The sequence below is a fragment of the Saccopteryx leptura genome, chromosome 11, assembly GCF_036850995.1.
Source record: "Saccopteryx leptura isolate mSacLep1 chromosome 11, mSacLep1_pri_phased_curated, whole genome shotgun sequence".
NCBI classification, from domain to species: Eukaryota; Metazoa; Chordata; class Mammalia; order Chiroptera; family Emballonuridae; genus Saccopteryx; species Saccopteryx leptura.
Window position 1 is genome coordinate 10,741,114 of NC_089513.1, and position 9,021 is coordinate 10,750,134.

The window sequence follows — 9,021 nt, forward strand, 5'->3', positions numbered from 1 at the left end:
TTGTCAGGTGAAATGAAAAGAACTGTGTCCGAAGCCTGAGCCACTTTCACCAGGACCTGGACAAGAATGCAATGGGCTGAATAAGTCCTATGTGATGTTATTCAACCCATTCTCTGATTTTTGCAGAAGGAGAACTTGAGACCTAAATGCAGTAGAAATTTGTGATTAGTTTCTATTTGTGATGGGTTTGTTTGTTGGTTTTGGGGGGGGATTTTTTTGGTGAAAAATATTTCAACTGGAGGGACGTTGGAAAGCTGCGAAAATTGATTCCGAAGAAACAAAGAATGTGGGTTGTATTGCTGTCTCTGGAAGTTGGGGACACGAGATTCACATGGGTCTCTGCCAAATTTAGTTTCACGCATAAGACTCTGCTTAACTACTTATGTCTCTTGTTGCAGATGAAAGAAAACTTTAGAAATCAAAGTGGATGGAAAATATTCCTCAATCAACTGTGAGATAGATCGAAAAAGGATACGCTGCCTATTGCGTGTGACTATTCTAGGAAGATCACTTTTGATGAAATCTACACACTTGCAGAAGGCTCAAAAACAAAACTGTCGTGTTCTATTTGTAACCAACATGTAGGCAAAAGGTGTTCCCCTTTTCTTAAAATAAAAGGACTTAATTTAAAAATATTTACTTTCCCCCCCTTTTTATTGGCCATGACCTGTTTATTGACTTATTTATTCACTTATTGAGCTAACTGCCATGATTATAGAGTTGAAGTTTAACTAAAGAAACATTGCATTGTTTGCATGTCTTGCCCTGCTGTTATTTCTTCAACTTCATGATTACTGCTACTGCTAACTTTGTTGGATGGTAGGAGAGCTCTTGAAAAGAATCCGCTCCAGGTGTGAAATACCTGAGCAGGCGGAGCATTCTAGGAGCTCCTGCCCTTCCCTGCATGGAGAGAAGAATAAGGACGTATAATTTTACAGCAACAGAGGCACCGACGCTGATGCTTCCATTCCTGTGGTTACCTTTATCACAGTGCTTCTCCTCATGGCTGACCCAAGGGAGAGAGCTGGAGCTTGTTGAATGCATCCTGACTTGGGAAATGTCAGCTTCCACTCTCTGGTTTCCATATTTCAACCCATGACCAGCAGAGGCAGGACTGGACCACGTGGGTGATTATCTGTGGCCCTGCAGACTTCCTTCTGCTCCCTCCTCTTTCGGGAATTGAATTCCCCTGCCTCCCACACTCTCTGGTCCCTGGACTGCTTCTCGAATTCTCACCCTCAGACGTCTGTGGGATACAGAGCAGGAATCGAGGGGCTTGGGGTAAAGTGGACCTCGTTTTGATAATCCTGGCTCTGCCACCTACTGGATGCATGATGACCTTGGGCAGCCCGTTCTCCGGGGATAATGGCAGATTAGGAAAGTTAAGTGAGCACACATGTTTGGAGGACTTAGTACTGTGACTCCCCTGTAGGCACTGAGGCTCTGGACTCCAGGGGTGGCTGTGAGAATGGCAGAATTTGAGGTATTAGCCAACAGTGAGGTTGGGAGGAATTTTAGGGGTAATCAGTTGTTTCTTTTGGAAGACCTGCTCTGTACTGTCTTAAAGACTGGAACTACCAGTGGATGGCCTTGGCCCTTCCCACTAGGGACCCACATGAAAGTCTGATTGGTTTTATCTCAGTGCCCACTCTCAAATAGTTGCACCGGAAGGACCACGAGCCTTTGTCCTTGCTCCCTGAGACTGAACACTGAGGCCCGATTAGTAACCCCTGTGTAAATACACATTGGGCTTGTTTGAATTCAAATCATGCTTTCCCCGAGCCAGGGTTATAACCTGAGAGGTGAGGCCAGGCCAAATCTTAAAGTGCTGCCTGGCAACACTAATAGTTGGTAAAGAGGGGAGGAATTGGTAAACAGTGCTTTAACATTATGTTAAATGCCAAGTGTTCGTGTTTTATTTCTAACGTTTATTCATGGGCATTTGCTGCTTTTTATTTTTTTCAGGGATTCCAGTAGCAACTACCCAGCTATTCCAGACCTCCGTCTGTGTCTGAGGAGAGGCTTCTGAGATGCATTATTAGCGCTTCCATCAGCTTAGACAGGACACGGGGCTGAGGTGTCCTTTGGGGAGATCTCAGGGATACTAGGAGACCCTTGTTTTCCAAAAACACTCCTGCCAACTTCTTGGTGGTCAGTGAGGGTAAATGCTGTCTAGAGAGAGAGTTGTGCACAGATGTCTGTTAACTTAAGAGTGACTGAAAACCAATTTTTTTCCCTGAGGTCAAGTTTTGACGAAGGAGAATGGTGAAGAAATTGGGAGCCTGCCACTCTGATGAGAGAGGAAAGAAAGGCTTATAGAAGAAGCAGTTGAAGGGACCCAGGATCAGATTTGTCTATTGCCCAGTGGCAGTGGGATGACTCACAGCATGCAGCCCGCCCCTGAGGCTGCAGCACCAGGTTTATGGGGGGCGGGGTTGGGGGCAGCAGCACACCCGGACTTGCCTGTTTGGGTCCTTGCTCAGGGCCATTCATAAACCAGTGACCAACACTGAAACGGGACTGTGGGGACGGCAGGGTTTTTACCAGCCATACATACAGTGGAAAGCTGCACCTGGGTGTTTAGCAGCTTAGCTTTGGTGATTCATGTGCAATAATTAAGTCTTATCTCTTGTGTTTATAAGTCTGTTTCCTCCAAAGTTCTCAGGAGAGCAGCAGGAAGAGGAGGAGTTGTTGATGGAGGACCTGCTGGGTCCGAGCCCTTTGCTCGGATGCTTCCTGGCTTCTTCCCAAGCCTCAGCACAGCGCCGTGAGGAAAGATCTATTTTTTCCCAACTCGCAGCGGAGGAAATTGAAGCTCAGGAGGATGTCATGAAGCTGGTGTTGAATAAGACCTTTGCCATTTAGAAAAAACAAACTCTTCTATAACCCATACAAAGGGGTACACCATGTGGTGACCGAAGAGCTCTACTCAGAATGTCATTGCTCTTCTGTCCCTTTTGTTTCCAGCCTGATGTCTGTCTGTACTCCCAAATTCCAATAGCTGACAGCCATCCTGATGGGAGACGTTGGCTCAGGTCCTGCCTTCTGTCCGACTGTCATATCAAGTCATCTTGTCTTTCTCAGCTGGTCACTCTCTGCATACTCCAGAAGGTGGTCTTGGGCACAAAGTGGTCATTTCCCGTGGCCCTTTGCTTAGTCTTACCGGGACCAGGTGGCACCCACTGACGAGAGGCTGACAGCGTCTTCCCTGTCCACCCCAACCACCTCCAGGCTGGGCGCCAGCTCTCTCATACAGGTGCCTCCTCCCATGTTAATCCTGGAGCTCTGAGAGCCTGCCTTCATTGGCCTCCGTCTGACTCTATGGTTTGGTTGTGTGTTGACCCTGAGCCCTGGGAGGGAGGGAGGGTGGGAGGGAGAACTTGATGACAGATGAGGCTGTTGGGAGGCAAGCAGCCGGAAGTTCTGTCTAATCTGAAGATGAAGGCAAACGTTAAGAATAAGGAATGCCAGAGCAATTTAGGTCTGCCTTCCTGAGATCCTCATTCATTTTCAGATGCCCAGACTCAAAGGGAAATGCAAGGATCCTGGCCCCAGCCTTCACTGGGGCTCCCTCTAGTGGAATTGTCTTCAAATACAAGCAAGATGCTGCCAAGGTCGTCCCTCTGCGTCAGGGGCCTGGCATTTGCTTCTTATTTTAGGTGCTGTGTCAACAGGATGATTGGGCATTTCCTTAATCCAAATAAGCCGAGTTAACACATCATGGACTTAAACAGGGCGCATATTAATGGAGCGAGGACATCTCCAAGCCTCATAGCTGGGATTCCATTTGCTCCCGACTGGAGAGAGCAGATGCATCTGTTATCCCCACCGGGACACAGTCCTGGCAGCAGGGAAGGAGAGGAGAGAACAAGGCAAATGTCCTGGAAATTGCCGTCGGCCATCAGGCATGGGCAGATTAAACGGACGTCATCCTCAGGAACACAGAGGCAGGCAGGTGACCGGAAACAGAGGCTTCAGGAGCTGGCTCTCAGCCACCAAGAGGAAAACTCCCGTCTCTGCCCCGCCCAGGTAGGCTGGCACCGTACACAGATCCTATGTGTTCCTGTCCTTCCCACATCACCTGCTGCTCAGTGTGGCCTGAACACACACGATTTCAACCCTTCCATCCCTTTTGTTTAGAGGCAGCTTGCCACAATCTTATAAGGTTAGAGAGTCAGAGAACTACAATAAAAACTGCCCAGATGAACAAACACCCACCACCCAGCTACCCTGGAAGTTCTTTGCTAGGAACAGTGACGTAGACTAGACTACCCCAGAGTGCTGGCTTAAAGCAACAGAAATGTGTCCTCTCCCAGTTCCGGAGGCTAGAGGTCCAAGATCAAGACGTTGGTGGGGCCAGGTCTCTCTGCAGGCACCCGGGGATTGGGCGTGCCATCCTGCCAGAGCCTGGCCCTGCCGGCCAGGCCTGGCGTTCCTGAGCCTGTGGACACAGCACTTGGGTGTCTCCCGCCAGCATCCCACGAGGCTCTTGCTGTGCCTTCCCGTTGTCTTCCCACCATGCATACCTGGGTCTTCCCGTGGGCACTCAGTGTCTCTGCAGCCCTTCTCATAGCAGCCCTCAGCAGGCTGGATGAGGGTCCGCCTGCCTTCAGTATGCCCTCCTCTGACTGACATTGTGATGACACCTGCAAAGACCTATTTCTGGATTGGTCACATTCACAGGGCCTGGGGGTTAGGAGTTCAACATGTCTTATGGGGACACATGCAACCCACAAGATGTCAGGGATTCAGGCAGAAAGAAGCCCACAAGACCAGCCGGTCACAGGTGCGGGAGAGGATGCAGAAGCAGGAACTCTATGGTGCCGTGGGTCACTGTCCGGAGTTCCCACATCCTCGTCCATCCAGACCCCTGGTCTATGCGGCTAGGTGGGCAACACCAGACAAGACCATGAGGTCACGCACTGACCAGTGTTTTGAGAGGGTTAGAAATATAATTTTAAAGACCTGCTGTTTCCTTAGAAAGGCTCATTAGTTATTTGGAACATCTTTTAGTTTATATTTGTCACTAACATACTGCCCTTTAGTTTTAGAGGGTGGAGGAGAAATAAATCTGACCTGTTTAACACTATCTGTGCATTTCCACTGTAATAGGGACTCAACGTGAAAGATGCAGAAACTCTCAGCCACATTATCTAGGATTCCTTATTTATTTATTTGATAAATAACTTAATAGTTCCTATTGCACAATGTGTATCACACTTTCATTTCTTATACTTTTTACAATCCAGGCTGCCTCGTCACTGATAACACATGCATATATGTAAGTCTTAAGTGCTGCCCTTATAGAACATACTTTGTCCCTTTTATCTTTTTCTTTCCTTTTTTTATAAGCCCTTTAAAAAAGATTTTACTTATTGATTTTTAGAGAGTGGAGAGACAGACAAAAAGAGGCAGAGGGGGTGGGGTGGGGAGAAGAGCAGGAAGCATCAACTCATAGTAGTTGCTTCTCATATGTGCCTTGACCGGACAAGCCCAGGTTTTGAACTGGCGACCTCAGCATTCCAGGTCAATGCCTTACCCAATGCGCCACCACAGGTCAGGCTGTCCTGTGAAATAATAATGATACCTGTCACCGACTGCCTTCTGCCTGCCACACACTGTGATACACGGTTCATCGGCATGCTTTTCTTAATTATTAAATAAGCATGCTGCAATTACTGTTCCCATTTTACAGTTGAAGAAGCTTAGGTGTGGATACCTAAGTATCTTGTCCCAAATCATATGGCTCTTTATTGGTGGAGCTGGAATTTAGATGCGAGTTTATGATTCCAAACCTCACACTGGACTAGCTTTATAACATTCTCCATAGTCATCTTGGTGGATTTTCCTTGACTAATCTGGTTCTTTTTTGTCTCCCCAACCTTGGACTCCCAGGAAAAAAACCAGGTTTTCGTGCATTCAAACCCATTTCAACGTCCCCACATTTTACTTTTGACCACTAAGTGGAGACATGCTGATTTTATCTCCAGAAGATCTTGAATGCTTACCAAATGCATAGTGAACAACACATCTCCACTCTTTAGGCCTGAAAATCCAATGGCTATAGAAAAAGAACCAGATTACTGAGGAGTCAAAACACACAGAACTGAGCCTATGGACTAGCTTGTTCACTACAGTGGTTCTCAAAGTCTTTATTAAAAACAAAAAACAAACAAACTCTATAGTGGTTCCAGATGATGGTTGAATCAACTATCTACTTATCTAGATACTATAGATATTGTAGACTTAGAAACTACATGAATGTGTTTTTGATCCAGAAAGAATTACATCAATGTAATAACCCTAAAAATTACATCTAATCTTCAGAGACTATGTACCTGGCGGAGGTGGTAAACGGGGTTTAGTCTCTCTGTGAGTGTGTGATTGACCTTATTGGACAACATGCCGGGCCCTGTGCAAGGTATATGTGTTTGTGTATATGTGAGTGTGCACATATAGGTGTGTATATATGTGTGAGCACGTGCCTATAGAGCTGATCCTCATTATTCATGGATTGCGTATTTGCGAATTCTCCAGCTAAAACCTATCAGTATCCCCTAAACCAAGACTGGTGGGGCTCTTGTGGCCATTTGCTGAGATTCATGGAGTAGTCAGAAATCTGGCTCCCTTGACATGGCACATTCCCGGCTGAGGGCGGACCAGGCAGGGCTGTCTTCCTGCTTCAGCTCTCACACTGTAGGCCCCTGTCCTGTTCACCATCTAGTTAGTTTCACCTTGCTGCATATCTGGGCTTTGTGTTGCCACCCATTTAAAATTGCCCCTGAGCACCGTGCAGAAGTGCTGTCCAGCGTTCCTAAGCTCAGGGGGGCCGCAATGTGCGGGAGTCCCACCAAGAATGCCCGGTTAGATCAGCGCCCTTCAGGCATGAGCTACGTTGCTGCTGTCCTGAGCTCAACATAACTAGTTAACAGTATGTATTGAACCGGGTGTCTTTAAACAGAAACGCACACACAGCAAGGTTGTGTCTTGACCAGTTGATGAAAGAAAATGTGACCCAAGAAGCTTGAAGGACACTCACTCTGTACTTTTCCTAGAAGCAATGTTTCAGGATTCACCAGTTCATAGTAATGGTGTAGACCAGTGGTCCCCAACCTTTTTTGGGCCACAGACCGGTTTAATGTCAGAAAATATTTTCACGGACCGGCCTTTAGGGTGGGACGGATAAATGTATCACGTGACCGAGACAAGTGTCAAGAGTGAGTCTTAGACGGATGTAACAGAGGGAATCTGGTCATTTTTAAAAATAAAACATCGTTCAGACTTAAATATAAATAAAACGGAAATAATGTAAGTTATTTATTCTTTCTCTGCAGACCGGTACCAAATGGCCCACGGACCAGTACCGGTCTGCGGCCTGGGGGTTGGGGACCACTGGTGTAGACCATAACTACTGTGCAAAACAGGACTACACACACACACACATGCACGCACACACACACACACACACATATACACACACACAGTAACATGAAGTATCGGTAGAATTGCACACGATTCTAACGAGGAGTGGTGTCTACAAAACCAGTACAGCTGCTCAGCGAGTCACGTGCACCTGGGGAGGAGGAACACATGTTTGAAGGTAACTACACCAGGTGAAACTAAAAGTTGTTGGGTTTGGAGAGGACTTCTAATTTGTAGACCAAATAGCCTGATCTTTGCATCTTTCATTTAAGGCAGGAAGGTATGGAGAAGAAAGAGGGAAGACAAAAAAACTCGACTGTCCCTATAATTGAAACGGGGATAGGGCAGCTGGGGAGATCTGACTTGCTCATCCCATGAGGTTATTGAGAAAGAGCAGGTCTAGATTTAACTGTTGCAATAGGCTCCAGGGATGACTATTACAGATGTGAACATTTTCTTACTTTTTTTTTATTTGTTGTTGTTTTTAAGTGAGGGGAGGTGAGATAGTGAGACAGACTCCCGCATGCGCCCTGGCCGGTATCCACCCAGCAAACCCCAGCTGGGGCTGATGTTTGAACCAATAGAGCCACTGGCTGCAGGAGGGGAGAAGAAGAGAGAGAGAAGGGGGAGAGGGAGGGGAATAGAAGCAGATGACCGCTTCTCCCGTGTGCCAACTGGAGTTAGAACCTGGGGCGTCTGTACCCTGGGCTAACACTCTCTCCTTTGAGCCAGCAGCCAGGGCCTGCTGTCATTTTTTAACACTCTCCTCTGGCTGTTTTTGGCCCTTCCCAGCATTAAATTGCCTCGGATGACTTCAACAGTATCTCTAACCTTGTTTAGAGTCGAAGGGGAACAGGAAGGATGCACCATTGGGTTCCTTCTTGCAATGACCCAGGGGGAGAAAGAAGCCCAGCGGGGAAGCAGCCAGCAGCTGAGATGGCAGCCAGCCAACCCCTAGGGCCCACTGAAAGGAGAAACCAGTGCATCCCCACCAAGCACAGATCATCCTAAGACAGTTCCCAGGCATATGTTCCTTGAATGACTTTTCTATAGCCAACCCAAGAGAAACCTGGACCTTTAAGACTAGTGTCAGGAAGTTCTTAGAACCACAGTGATCAGGGCTGGTGAAAAATGGCTGTAGGCGACCCAGGGGCTTTCTTGTTGATCCATGGGAGCCAAGGGACCAGGAAGGCACTGCACAGGCACAGGCCCGAGGGAGAGTATAGTGTAAATACCAGCAGGAAGGACTCCAGGACTATTCAGAATGACTCAGGCGTACTCAGAACTACTCAATAGGGCTTTTGTTTCTGTATCACGGAAAAAGATCTTTCTACTCAGAAGTGTAAAATAAAAATAAGCTTAGAGATATGAAACCCAGAGTGGGAGGAGCCCCATGGCTTTAACGTCCTGAGCACATGGGAGGGCTGGGAGCTACTGCGGGGGTGGGGTCTGAAGAGCCAGAGCAATGAGAGAGAAATGACAACCCCCCCCCCACACACACACACAAATGGGGAGTCCTTAAGAAGAAAGGGAAAAGGGGATCCGGGAAGTATAGACAAGGGTCAAGTCCTGGCTAAAGAGCAGAATCAATCATTCAGC